The sequence below is a fragment of the Borostomias antarcticus genome (genome assembly GCF_949987555.1).
Source record: "Borostomias antarcticus genome assembly, contig: scaffold_79, whole genome shotgun sequence".
NCBI lineage: Eukaryota > Metazoa > Chordata > Actinopteri > Stomiiformes > Stomiidae > Borostomias > Borostomias antarcticus.
The window spans coordinates 415276-430138 of record NW_028175942.1 but is presented as its reverse complement, the minus strand read 5'-3'; the positions used below and the strand labels follow the sequence as shown (position 1 = coordinate 430138).

General features: G+C 48.0%; 1 protein-coding gene across 2 annotated transcripts in view; it reads left to right on the top strand.

Annotated features, from left to right (window-relative positions):
* Window positions 1–3966: 3966 nt before the first annotated feature.
* The window catches only part of LOC311329027 (gap junction gamma-1 protein-like), a 35973-nt gene continuing 25076 nt past the window's right edge, over window positions 3967–14863 (top strand). Inside the window, exons 1-2 of one of the 2 annotated variants that reach the window (XM_084462917.1) lie at window positions 4060–4090; window positions 8059–8113. The gene's annotated coding sequence lies outside the window, so the exon portion shown is untranslated. Of the gene's footprint in view, window positions 4091–8058; window positions 8114–14863 lie in introns of both variants that reach the window. The other variant, XM_084462918.1, reaches the window with a different exon arrangement.

Below are 14863 nucleotides of genomic sequence, written 5' to 3'. Positions count from 1 at the left end.
ATTTCAGTGGGGTAAACACGTCCAGTGCCACTTTTAATGTGATGAAACCATGAATCAAGATAAACACCGTTGAATCATAAGCAAAACTGTAAAGAAACATTGAACAAAAATGCTCACAGGGAGCTTTTCCTTAAAGTCCAGGTTAACCCAGTTCAAATTTTTGTTATGAGCTTCACACACCACAGGAAAACATGTCATTAACCACCCAGCCAAATCTGAGTGATTAAAAATGTCGCTAAGTATATAAAATAAGGCTTCAAAATCGGTTAAAAATCAGCAGCATTCTCTGGTCTGAGACTGTGGGGGCGTGTCTGCTGAAGGCACCGAAGCCACACCCAATTGCGTGGGGAGGGGGTGTGGAGGGAAGAACCTGTCAAATAGTACCGTTCTCTGGTCTGCATATTGTCACACTGGCACGCCGTCTCTTTTGTGGTAGGAAGGCACAGCTTTGTGAAAACAGAGAGGAGTTGAAATTACACTTGTCTAATGAGTCAAACGCACAGATGCTTCCTCCTAACCTACCTCCTGACAAACAACACAGGTAAAACTGTAGCTACTCTATACCAACGCGCCAGTGTTACTGCCCTTAGATGCAAAATACAAAAACAGGCAACGAGGAATGTATGAGTCTGTCCCTATTTTCTCCCTGCCACCTCCGGACCCATTCCTATCCCTAACAGGCGATCCTGTCGTCCCTTGGGATCAATGGAAAAAGTTGTTTAAAATGTACCTTTTAGTCACTGGCTTGAACAGCGCTGATAGCGCGAAGAAGCGTACACTACCGGAGTTGATAATCGGGACAGACTCATCCACTCTCGTTGGCAATGTTATGTGTGAGAATAACGAGCACTCGGCTTCAACTTTCCCTCTCATATCCAACAGAACTGGGATGTTCAGCCAGTAGCCGCCGAGCACCGCTTCACTGGGAGAGGGTGCGTCTTTCTCCAGCTGGTCTACCTGGTCTACCTACCTAACCATCCCCCTCGCTCCCGCCTCCCGGTCTCCCGCTGGAGAAATATACTGGAACCATTACCGGTGAACCCATACGCACATCAGGTGCCACAAATATGGCAGGCAGTTTCTGTATAGTTACGCTTATAGTCATAATATATCATCCGTAACGTTATTTGGTGGGTGGTCGCCTGGTCGGTGCTGCTAGCTATGTTAGCTAGACTAAGGTTATATACACACTCCCATCTGCAACAAGCTACATAGCTAATGTTAGCTATAATTCCTCCTAATGTAACCCTTCTCTTTTCTCTCTGCCTCACACACCAGTCAGGACGCCAGGTTCATCGCTCATCCAGCTTTTATTGCACACTCTGTTTTTAACACAGATGGGATGGTTGCTGTCACTCAGATGTGCTGCCCTTTACATACACACTCGTCCGTTGTCACAGTCAAAAGGGCACGCAGCTTACTACTGATTTAACTAATTTGAACAGATGCAAAGTGATCGTATAGTTTCCTAACTTATTACTAACTTATTCCTAATTTATCTAAATGTATCTATGCACTCAACAATATCAAACTTCATACATACATTTCTCCACACAAACATACCTGTTTTTAACACAGATGGGATGGTTGCTGTCACTCAGATGTGCTGCCCTTTACATACTAAGAACGAAATGAAATAAAGAAAGGGGGAAAAGATCCCGCCCAAAACACCAGCCACGCGCAGGGCAGTAGCCAGCCTACTGTAGCTAGCTAACGGCTCCAAGACAGACACGTTAGCTCACTCGCTAAAATAGTAAAATACATCACACGAAGCAAATTAACCGTCAGAAAACAAATAGAAAACAAACATCTGACAAATCATACAATCTTAGATCCTCTCAATAGGATCTTATTCGACGATATCTACAAAACGGCAGAGCACGATCTCAACTCACCACACTCGTCCGTTGTCACAGTCAAAAGGGACGAGCAGGCAGCTTAACAGCAAATATACATAGCAACCACCCACTCCAAACCACACGGGGGCGCTCCAATACATGGTCACATGTATGGTATGCCTGTATGGACAACCAGAACAATTCTAAGGTGCAGATAAAATAAAACATAATTTTGGCGAACTTCAATTATCAATAACAACTCTGTTACACTAAGATATAATATAATTCATCATAGCTGACATTACCACATAAATGTCAAGACACATTTTGTAGATTAACGTAGCAGTGTATTTTCCTATTGCTTATGTTACCTAGCTAACGTTATAACGTGAATTAGCTATAAGCACACAAGGCAGCGGTGTCGGCACCAAAGGTTGATGCGACAGGAGGAGAATGGAGGCCGGGGAGGGAGATGGTTGACAGGAGGAGAATGGAGGCCGGGGAGGGAGATGGTTGACAGGAGGAGAATGGAGGCCGGGGAGGGAGATGGTTGACAGGAGGAGAATGGAGGCCGGGGAGGGAGATGGTTGACAGGAGGAGAATGGAGGCCGGGGAGGGAGATGGTTGACAGGAGGAGAATGGAGGCCGGGGAGGGAGATGGTTGACAGGAAGAGAATGGAGGCCGGGGAGGGAGATGGTTGACAGGAGGAGAATGGAGGCCGGGGAGGGAGATGGTTGACAGGAGGAGAATGGAGGCCGGGGAGGGAGATGGTTGACAGGAGGAGAATGGAGGCCGGGGAGGGAGATGGTTGGCTCCGCCGAATTCACCAGGACCAGTCGTGAGTCCGTGAAACCCAAAAGCCTCATATTATAATTGCAGAAGCTTTCGGGAGTGAAATGTTTGCTGCAGAGGCGGGCGCTAGCGGTGACAGACTCTGTAACACCATGGCTCTTCAAAAATGCTAACCATTTGCTTCTCATTTCAGCTTTACTCGGGAGTGAAAGAAGGAGACCTTATCATCCCATTCCTGCTGGCATCCAGGAAGGATGCATATTACAATATTGTAATATGGCAATACAATACTACCGATTTCCACTACATGAGGCTTTGTGAAGACAAAGTCTTTCCCCATGACATGTATCAGTGTATTGGCAAATTCTACCATTGGGCACAGTTTAAAATTAATTAAAAACAACTGGTCTCCAAATGACCCCCCCCCCATAAATAACTTATAACTCCATTATTTTATAGGCTACAGTAGTCTTAAGTGTAGCCGACTACCACCAAACTCCCACTAAGACAAAGCAAATCACTGCAAATACTGGATTTAGTAGGCTCTGCCTCAGGCTACTATCAAGCGGCTCATAATGAACGCCCCCAGTTTGGATGGCCAATCTATTACCTCGAAATGGACAAGGCATCAAACTAGGTTGCGTTTCATGACAATCGCGCTGGCAGTCATGTGACATATGCACACACTTCTAAGGTTTGGCTTGGTGTTTATTGTGGCACTGACAAGAGCTGGCTATTTCAAGTCATTGCATGCTTGATATCACGGCAAAGCCTTATTTGTATGCTTGCAAACGATACCAAACCTAACTAGGTACGAGCGCGCAGTGGATGCGCATATGCGATTCAGTCACATATTTGGGAGGGGGTAGGGTAGGCCTACATTTTAAATCCTAAAATGTTGAAATTATTTAAAACATATGGGCCCCCTGTGCAATCTGCCACGCGCCTACAGCAGACCCAAACAATCAATTCAAGAACTATAATAACGGTATAACATAAGAACTGAAGCACAATAGAACAGCGCAACCCATAACTGACTACACCGCCGATGAAAGCTATGTAGGCTATCGTGCCGGACGGGTGGCTGGCAACGCTGAGGTTTTTGCATGAAAAACACAAACAATGCACAGTAAAACGTGGAAATTATAAAAGCACAAAGCTTAATATCTAACTTATATCACTATCAAAGAAGTTGGCTTACCCATTGCGGTCCAGGCTATCAGCTGCAGTTGAATACAGGGAAATGAAGGCGAGACCAGTTTACGCAAGTGCGGAGTGATTATGAGGGCAGGGCACAGTTTATGAATCTGAGGCCACAGTTTACTAAACCGTGCGCACAGTTTATGAATCTGAGGCCACAGTTTACTAAACTGTGCGCACGGATTACTCTTTTTTTTTTTTCTTCTCCTAAGTGACCCCAGAGGGGCTCCGTACCAGATGTGCGGTCGGGCTGTTGAAGGTAGGAACAGAAAACCGGAATGTGACGATTTTAAACACATTCAATTGAGCTAACACTAGCTAGCTTTAGCTTAACGTGTTCCAGGAGATAAGCAAGTAGCTGTTTGCCTGTTATTCTCCTAAGAAACCGACTGGTTAGACTATAACGTTCTTGCTAGCTAAGTGTAAAATATGTGACTGAAAGTTGACGAGCACATGTTTGTTCTGCAGTGAGCTAATGCGCATCTCTAAAGCCTCGCTTTTCACTGATTTGACGGATCACTCACGTTAGCTGGTATATAGTTTTTATGGTCGACGTAAATAGTTCCATGGTTCTGGGTATAGTTCCATGGTTCTGGGTATAGTTCCATGGTTCTGGGTATAGTTCCATGGTTCTGGGTATAGTTCCATGGTTCTGGGTATAGTTCCATGGTTCTGGGTATAGTTCCATGGTTCTGGGTATAGTTCCATGGTTCAGGGTATAGTTCCATGGCTCTGGGTATAGTTCCATGGCTCTGGGTATAGTTCCATGGTTCTGGGTATAGTTCCATGGTTCAGGGTATAGTTCCATGGCTCTGGGTATAGTTCCATGGCTCTGGGTATAGTTCCATGGTTCTGGGTATAGTTCCATGGTTCTGGGTATAGTTCCATGGTTCTGGGGTGAATCAGCCGAGCTCTAACTTCCAGCTTTCTATTACTTTAGAAGAAGTCACCTCCACGTGCACATGTAACACCAGCTGTTTATCTAACTGAAAGATGATAGATGAAGACTGTTTATCTAACTGAAAGATGATAGATGAAGACTGTTTATCTAACTGAAAGATGATAGATGAAGAATGAAAGATGATAGATGAAGAATGCAGCCCGCTGGAAACACTTGATTGCATGCATTTGCCTCATTACAATGAAAAAAGCATGTTCATGAAGGTAGTCTTATTAGGTATGACTAACAATGCACTAAAAACACAGGTATAGCCTAGGCTACTGTACGTAGAGGATTTTAGGTAAGGTAAGGAGGTAAGGAAGATGTTTTCATGGTTTAATGTCGCTCCAGGTCTCATTCAGACAGACCAAAAAAGAGAAGTGCGTTCTTTTTCCTCTACCTGCCCTAAAGTTGGATATTAGTAATAGTTTCATGTTGGGATTCTTCATTTGACATGATTGAATCTCAAATATCACATTCTGGCCTTTTCAAAAGGCTTCATAAACCTTTCAAAAAAGTTTTGTGTTTGGCCCATGATATATTTCTGTTGCCAGTGCCACTGTATTACTAGCATTATTAGTAGTATCCTATATCATTATTAGTAGTATCCTATATCATGATTAGTAGTATCCTATATCATGATTAGTAGTATCCTATATCATTATTAGTAGTATCCTATATCATTGGAAAGCCTGTTCATTTCCCGTTACAATGATGTACCATTTGTAAGGATCCTGCATTTGTGGGATGAGCAGCACAGCTGATATGTGGGTGTGGTCCAAAGTGAAATGTGCAGAATTTCCCTGCCAATGTCAGTTAATTCTCCTGTTGGTGTGACTCTATGTCCTGAGTTGTTTGGGGGGATTGGTTGATTGACACCTAATTGGCAGCACCTGGTGCATTATATGGGACCTTCTCTCTCTCTCTCTCTCTCTCTCTCTCTCTCTCTCTCTCTCTCTCTCTCTCTCTCTCTCTCTCTCTTTCTCTCTCATTTGGTGTCTGCTCCAAGCATTGCCACGCCATGTTTATCCAGCCTGGATAAGGCCGATGCTATAGGGCAGGTTGAAGCTGGTGTTCCCCAGAAGCAAGTTGCAGCATTATTTGGAGTAAGCCCTGGTACCATCTCAGTAAGCCCTGGTACCATCTCAGTAAGCCCTGGTACCATCTCAGTAAGCCCTCTCCATCTCAGTAAGCCCTGGTACCATCTCAGTAAGCCCTGGTACCATCTCAGTAAGCCCTGGTACCATCTCAGTAAGCCCTGGTACCATCTCAGTAAGCCCTGGTACCATCTCAGTAAGCCCTCTCCATCTCCAGACTGAGAGCCCAGCTCCATGAAAGCTGTGATGTCAAAGACAGACCGCGAAGCGGGCGTCCCAAGAAGACAACACCCCAAGAAGACCCCAAGAAGACAACACCCCAAGAAGACCCCAAGAAGACAACACCCCAAGAAGACAACACCCCAAGAAGACCCCAAGAAGACAACACCTCAAGAAGACCCCAAGAAGACAACACCCCAAGAAGACAACACCCCAAGAAGACCCCAAGAAGACAACACCTCAAGAAGACCCCAAGAAGACAACACCCCAAGAAGACCCCAAGAAGACAACACCCCAAGAAGACCCCAAGAAGACAACACCCCAAGAAGACCCCAAGAAGACAACACCTCAAGAATACCCCAAGAAGACAACACCCCAAGAAGACCCCAAGAAGACAACACCCCAAGAAGACCCCAAGAAGACCCCAAGAAGACAACACCCCAAGAAGACAACATCCCAAGAAGACAACATCCCAAGAAGACAACACCCCAAGAAGACAACAACCCAAGAAGACAACAACCCAATAAGACAACAACCCAAGAAGACAACACCCCAAGAAGACAACACCCCAAGAAGACAACACCCCAAGAAGACAACACCCCAAGAAGACAACACCTCAAGAAGACAACACCCCAAGAAGACAACACCCCAAGAAGACAACACCCCAAGAAGACAACACCCCAAGAAGACAACACCTCAAGAAGACAACACCCCAAGAAGACAACACCCCAAGAAGACAACACCTCAAGAAGACAACACCCCAAGAAGACAACACCCCAAGAAGACAACACCCCAAGAAGACAACACCTCAAGAAGACAACACCCCAAGAAGACAACACCTCAAGAAGACAACACCCCAAGAAGACAACACCCCAAGAAGACAACACCCCAAGAAGACAACACCCCAAGAAGACAACACCTCAAGAAGACAACACCCCAAGAAGACAACACCTCAAGAAGACAACACCCCAAGAAGACAACACCCCAAGAAGACAACACCTCAAGAAGACAACACCTCAAGAAGACAACACCCCAAGAAGACAACACCCCAAGAAGACAACACCCCAAGAAGACAACACCCCAAGAAGACAACACCTCAAGAAGACCAGGTCATCCCCCTACATCACTGAGGACCTGCAGGGTGACCAGCATGAGGAGCAGGTTCCAGCATGAGGAGCAGGTTCCAGCATGAGGAGCAGGTTCCAGCGTGAGGAGCAGGTTCCAGCATGAGGAGCAAGTTCCAGCATGAGGAGCAGGTTCCAGCGTGAGGAGCAGGTTCCAGCATGAGGAGCAGGTTCCAGCATGAGGAGCAGGTTCCAGCGTGAGGAGCAGGTTCCAGCATGAGGAGCAGGTTCCAGCGTGAGGAGCAGGTTCCAGCGTGAGGAGCAGGTTCCAGCATGAGGAGCAGGTTCCAGCATGAGGAGCAGGTGCCAGGATGAGGAGCAGGTTCCAGCATGAGGAGCAGGTTCCAGCATGAGGAGCAGGTGCCAGGATGAGGAGCAGGTTCCAGCATGAGGAGCAGGTTCCAGCATGAGGAGCAGGTTCCAGGATGTTGTGAACCATCTTCCACCCGCTACTAAGACTGTTGAATAAAGAGTAAAATTACCAATATGTCTTGTTTGTTCCTTGTTACTGATAGAGAGTTCAATCATCCAATCCCGCAAACAACTCAAATCAATGAGAGTCCATACCAACAGCAGAATAAACCGTTTGACATTGGCAGGGAGATTGGGGACATGTCACTTGGGACCACACCCACATATGGGACATCATTGTAAAGGGAAATGAACAGACTTTCCAATGATATAAGATACAATGCTAATAATACAGTGGCAACAGAGATACGATCAACCAAACACACATTTCCAAACTTTTTTGGACAAGTTTATAACCACATACAGTATCACTACATGTGTTCATTGCAGGATCGGCCTGCTGTCTGATCATATATGAGTGTTCTCTTGTCGTCAGGTCTCTGGTGTGATTCACCCTCACAGCAAACAGCCGAAGACGAGCTAAAACACAGGTAATAACCTTGCCCCAAGTTCATACCACACATGGTCACGGTCTGACAGACCCCAGATCAGTATTATATAGCATTACTGTACCTCTGGCCCAGCGGCAGTGCAGGCCCCAGATCAGTATTATATAGCATTACTGTACCTCTGGCCCAGCGGCAGTGCAGGCCCCAGATCAGTATTATATAGCATTACTGTACCTCTGGCCCAGCGGCAGTGCAGGCCCCAGATCAGTATTATATAGCATTACTGTACCTCTGGCCCAGCGGCAGTGCAGGCCCCAGATCAGTATTATATAGCATTACTGTACCTCTGGCCCAGCGGCAGTGCAGGCCCCAGATCAGTATTATATAGCATTACTGTACCTCTGGCCCAGCGGCAGTGACAGGCCCCAGATCAGTATTATATAGCATTACAGCGGCAGTGCAGGCCGAAGGTATAGCTTGCATTGTTATTGTCTTGCACCCTATTTCAGTTTTGTTTGAAAACAGTGGACTTTAGAGCTAGTTGGTCTATAACCATCTATAACCATCTATAACCATCTATAACCATCTATAACCATGCACTAACCGTGCTTGACTTTAGAGCTAGTTGGTCTATAACCATCTATAACCATCTATAACCATCTATAACCATGCACTAACCTTCCTTGGGTCTGGAAAGAAAAAAACAAACATCTTGTCTCAGGTCTTAGTGAATCATGATGACATGTATGATTGAAAAGCTTGTCGTTAGCAATGTAAATAGACCACCACTTCATCAACTCACCACTTCATCAACTCACCACTTCATCAACTCACCACTTCATCAACTCTTAACTGCCTGTTGAAACAGAGAGACTGGTGTTGGCTCTCGTTCAAGGCCATGTTTAGATGAAGCGAGGGCTATGTATGGTCAGGTTATACATGGGTAGACTGGATTTACCAGGAGGATCACAACATCTCCCAACATGCACTGCAGGGGCTTGAGTTATATTTAGTATCTTTCTGATTTGACACACTTTTTCAAACAGTATATGTTAGGTTGGAGTAGTCTATAGAACATGGATCTACGTAATAAAGAAAAACACTAGTAAATGAGTATGTTTGAAAGTGTGTGTGTGTGGGGGCGGGTGTTTGTGCGTAGTATGTAAGTGTGTGTGTGTGGGGGCGGGTGTTTGTGCGTAGTATGTAAGTGTGTGTGTGTGGGGGCGGGTGTTTGTGCGTAGTATGTAAGTGTGTGTGTGTGGGGGCGGGTGTTTGTGCGTAGTATGTAAGTGTGTGTGTGGGGGCGGGTGTTTGTGCGTAGTATGTAAGTGTGTGTGTGGGGGCGGGTGTTTGTGCGTAGTATGTAAGTGTGTGTGTGTGGGGGCGGGTGTTTGTGCGTAGTATGAAAGTGTGTGTGTGTGGGGGCGGGTGTTTGTGCGTAGTATGAAAGTGTGTGTGTGTGGGGGTGGGTGTTTGTGCGTAGTATGAAAGTGTGTGTGTGTGGGGGCGGGTGTTTGTGCGTAGTATGTAAGTGTGTGTGTGTGTGCGGGCGGGTGTTTGTGCGTAGTATGTAAGTGTGTGTGTGGGCGGGTGTTTGTGCGTAGTATGTATGTGTGTGTGTGTGTGGGGGCGGGTGTTTGTGCGTAGTATGTAAGTGTGTGTGTGTGCGGGCGGGTGTTTGTGCGTAGTATGTAAGTGTGTGTGTGGGCGGGTGTTTGTGCGTAGTATGTAAGTGTGTGTGTGTGGGGGCGGGTGTTTGTGCATAGTATGTAAGTGTGTGTGTGTGGGGCGGGTGTTTGTGCGTAGTATGTAAGTGTGTGTCTGTGGGGCGGGTGTTTGTGCGTAGTATGTAAGTGTGTGTGTGGGGGCGGGTGTTTGTGCGTAGTATGTAAGTGTGTGTGTGTGCGGGCGGGTGTTTGTGCGTAGTATGTAAGTGTGTGTGTGGGCGGGTGTTTGTGCGTAGTATGTATGTGTGTGTGTGTGGGGGCGGGTGTTTGTGCGTAGTATGTAAGTGTGTGTGTGTGCGGGCGGGTGTTTGTGCGTAGTATGTAAGTGTGTGTGTGGGCGGGTGTTTGTGCGTAGTATGTAAGTGTGTGTGTGTGGGGGCGGGTGTTTGTGCGTAGTATGTAAGTGTGTGTGTGTGGGGCGGGTGTTTGTGCGTAGTATGTAAGTGTGTGTGTGTGGGGCGGGTGTTTGTGCGTAGTATGTAAGTGTGTGTGTGTGGGGGCGGGTGTTTGTGCGTAGTATGTAAGTGTGTGTGTGTGGGGCGGGTGTTTGTGCGTAGTATGTAAGTGTGTGTGTGTGTGGGAGTGGGTGTTTGTGCGTAGTATGTAAGTGTGTGTGTGTGGGGGCGGGTGTTTGTGCGTAGTATGTAAGTGTGTGTGTGGGGGCGGGTGTTTGTGCGTAGTATGTAAGTGTGTGTGTGGGGGCGGGTGTTTGTGCGTAGTATGTATGTGTGTGTGTGTGGGGCGGGTGTTTGTGCGTAGTATGTAAGTGTGTGTGTGTGGGGGCGGGTGTTTGTGCGTAGTATGTAAGTGTGTGTGTGGGGGCGGGTGTTTGTGCGTAGTATGTAAGTGTGTGTGTGGGGGCGGGTGTTTGTGCGTAGTATGTAAGTGTGTGTGTGGGGGCGGGTGTTTGTGCGTAGTATGTAAGTGTGTGTGTGGGGGCGGGTGTTTGTGCGTAGTATGTAAGTGTGTGTGTGGGGGCGGGTGTTTGTGCGTAGTATGTAAGTGTGTGTGTGGGGGCGGGTGTTTGTGCGTAGTATGTAAGTGTGTGTGTGGGGGCGGGTGTTTGTGCGTAGTATGTAAGTGTGTGTGTGGGGGCGGGTGTTTGTGCGTAGTATGTAAGTGTGTGTGTGGGGGCGGGTGTTTGTGCGTAGTATGTAAGTGTGTGTGTGGGGGCAGGTGTTTGTGCGTAGTATGTAAGTGTGTGTGTGGGGGCGGGTGTTTGTGCGTAGTATGTAAGTGTGTGTGTGGGGGCGGGTGTTTGTGCGTAGTATGTAAGTGTGTGTGTGGGGGCGGGTGTTTGTGCGTAGTATGTATGTGTGTGTGTGGGGGCGGGTGTTTGTGCGTAGTATGTATGTGTGTGTGTGGGGGCGGGTGTTTGTGCGTAGTATGTATGTGTGTGTGTGTGGGGCGGGTGTTTGTGCGTAGTATGTAAGTGTGTGTGTGTGGGGGCGGGTGTTTGTGCGTAGTATGTAAGTGTGTGTGTGGGGGCGGGTGTTTGTGCGTAGTATGTAAGTGTGTGTGTGTGGGGGCGGGTGTTTGTGCGTAGTATGTAAGTGTGTGTGTGTGGGGGCGGGTGTTTGTGCGTAGTATGTAAGTGTGTGTGTGTGGGGGCGGGTGTTTGTGCGTAGTATGTAAGTGTGTGTGTGTGGGGGCGGGTGTTTGTGCGTAGTATGTAAGTGTGTGTGTGGGGGCGGGTGTTTGTGCGTAGTATGTATGTGTGTGTGTGTGGGGGCGGGTGTTTGTGCGTAGTATGTAAGTGTGTGTGTGTGGGGGCGGGTGTTTGTGCGTAGTATGTAAGTGTGTGTGTGTGGGGGCGGGTGTTTGTGCGTAGTATGTAAGTGTGTGTGTGGGGGCGGGTGTTTGTGCGTAGTATGTAAGTGTGTGTGTGTGGGGGCGGGTGTTTGTGCGTAGTATGTAAGTGTGTGTGTGGGGGCGGGTGTTTGTGCGTAGTATGTAAGTGTGTGTGTGGGGGCGGGTGTTTGTGCGTAGTATGTAAGTGTGTGTGTGGGGGCGGGTGTTTGTGCGTAGTATGTAAGTGTGTGTGTGGGGGCGGGTGTTTGTGCGTAGTATGTAAGTGTGTGTGTGGGGGCGGGTGTTTGTGCGTAGTATGTAAGTGTGTGTGTGGGGGCGGGTGTTTGTGCGTAGTATGTAAGTGTGTGTGTGGGGGCGGGTGTTTGTGCGTAGTATGTAAGTGTGTGTGTGGGGGCGGGTGTTTGTGCGTAGTATGTAAGTGTGTGTGTGGGGGCGGGTGTTTGTGCGTAGTATGTAAGTGTGTGTGTGGGGGCGGGTGTTTGTGCGTAGTATGTAAGTGTGTGTGTGGGGGCGGGTGTTTGTGCGTAGTATGTAAGTGTGTGTGTGGGGGCGGGTGTTTGTGCGTAGTATGTAAGTGTGTGTGTGGGGGCGGGTGTTTGTGCGTAGTATGTAAGTGTGTGTGTGGGGGCGGGTGTTTGTGCGTAGTATGTAAGTGTGTGTGTGGGGGCGGGTGTTTGTGCGTAGTATGTAAGTGTGTGTGTGTGGGGCGGGTGTTTGTGCGTAGTATGTAAGTGTGTGTGTGTGGGGCGGGTGTTTGTGCGTAGTATGTAAGTGTGTGTGTGTGGGGCGGGTGTTTGTGCGTAGTATGTATGTGTGTGTGTGTGGGGCGGGTGTTTGTGCGTAGTATGTAAGTGTGTGTGTGGGGGCGGGTGTTTGTGCGTAGTATGTAAGTGTGTGTGTGGGGGCGGGTGTTTGTGCGTAGTATGTAAGTGTGTGTGTGTGGGGGCGGGTGTTTGTGCGTAGTATGTAAGTGTGTGTGTGGGGGCGGGTGTTTGTGCGTAGTATGTAAGTGTGTGTGTGGGGGCGGGTGTTTGTGCGTAGTATGTAAGTGTGTGTGTGGGGGCGGGTGTTTGTGCGTAGTATGTAAGTGTGTGTGTGTGGGGGCGGGTGTTTGTGCGTAGTATGTAAGTGTGTGTGTGGGGGCGGGTGTTTGTGCGTAGTATGTAAGTGTGTGTGTGGGGGCGGGTGTTTGTGCGTAGTATGTATGTGTGTGTGTGGGCGGGTGTTTGTGCGTAGTATGTAAGTGTGTGTGTGTGGGGGCGGGTGTTTGTGCGTAGTATGTAAGTGTGTGTGTGGGGGCGGGTGTTTGTGCGTAGTATGTAAGTGTGTGTGTGGGGGCGGGTGTTTGTGCGTAGTATGTAAGTGTGTGTGTGTGGGGGCGGGTGTTTGTGCGTAGTATGTAAGTGTGTGTGTGGGGGCGGGTGTTTGTGCGTAGTATGTAAGTGTGTGTGTGGGGGCGGGTGTTTGTGCGTAGTATGTAAGTGTGTGTGTGGGGGCGGGTGTTTGTGCGTAGTATGTAAGTGTGTGTGTGTGGGGCGGGTGTTTGTGCGTAGTATGTAAGTGTGTGTGTGGGGGCGGGTGTTTGTGCGTAGTATGTAAGTGTGTGTGTGTGGGGCGGGTGTTTGTGCGTAGTATGTAAGTGTGTGTGTGGGGGCGGGTGTTTGTGCGTAGTATGTATGCACTTCTGTCCCTGTTTAAGAGCTGAGAAACCGTCCAGCCCTTCATGGTCTGTGTTGCTGCTTTATCCCAAATCATGGGACCAACAACAGCTCTGTTCACGCCTCCTCTCCTCCTCACAGCCCATCCCCTCAATCCTGCGCTTGTTCAGCAGGGCGGGCTGGACCCCAGCTGGGACACACACACCACCACCAACATGCTGCTACTGCTCATGGCCCAGAGACAGTGCCGGAGTAGGACCCCCTCCCCGGTCTCATACCCACCCCAAACCTGGATTGAGACACGTAGTCTCGCATAGCCAGACCTACGTATCTCCACACTTCATCTACGCTGTGCCACTGCTGGAGAAAAAGATGGCTGGACTCATTACCATTTGTGGCAGGGGGGAAAAGAACGTGGTGTTTCTTTAAACCAATCAGTCGTCCTGGGCGGAGTGGTTGCTAGGTTGTGGTTGTTTCTCGCAGGCTGAGTCTGTATTGAATGTGATTGGGCCGGAAATCAAATCCGTCGCCACTGATTGGACAGTAATCAATTAATGACAAGGCTTATCCCCAAAACCTCCATCCGTTGAGTCAGACTATAGACATGGTCATGACTTGGGTCAAAAGTGAGCTTTTGCCTCTGAGCCTCCTACGCTCACGTATCTGTTCACAGAGAACATCATAGACGGATGTGAGGTGTTACATATTTATTCCGTCTGTTTCCCTGTCTTCTGTCTTGTGTCTCATCCAAAGGGCTTCTGAGAAACATGACCGTTCAGGCTGCTTGTTTGAGAAACATGACCGTTCAGACTGCTTGTTTGAGAAACATGACCGTTCAGACTGCTTGTTTGAGAAACATGACCGTTCAGACTGCTTGTTTGAGAAACATGACCGTTCAGACTGCTTGTTTGAGAAACATGACCGTTCAGGCTGCTTGTTTGAGAAACATGACCGTTCAGGCTGCTTGTTTGAGAAACATGACCGTTCAGACTGCTTGTTTGAGAAACATGACCGTTCAGGCGGCTTGTTTGAGAAACATGACCGTTCAGGCTGCTTGTTTGAGAAACATGACCGTTCAGGCTGCTTGTTTGAGAAACATGACCGTTCAGACTGCTTGTTTGAGAAACATGACCGTTCAGACTGCTTGTTTGAGAAACATGACCGTTCAGACTGCTTGTTTGAGAAACATGACCGTTCAGGCTGCTTGTTTGAGAAACATGACCGTTCAGGCTGCTTGTTTGAGAAACATGACCGTTCAGGCTGCTTGTTTGAGAAACATGACCGTTCAGGCTGCTTGTTTGAGAAACATGACCGTTCAGGCTGCTTGTTTGAGAAACATGACCGTTGAGGCTGCTTGTCTGAGAAACATGACCGTTCAGGCTGCTTGTTTGAGAAACATGACCGTTCAGACTGCTTGTCTGAGAAACATGACCGTTCAGGCTGCTTGTTTGAGAAACATGACCGTTCAGGCTGCTTGTTTGAGAAACATGACCGTTCAGACTGCTTGTTTGAGAAACATGACCGTTCAGACTGCTTGTTTGAGAAACATGACCGTTCAGGCTGCTTGTTTGAGAAACATGACCGTTCAGGCTGCT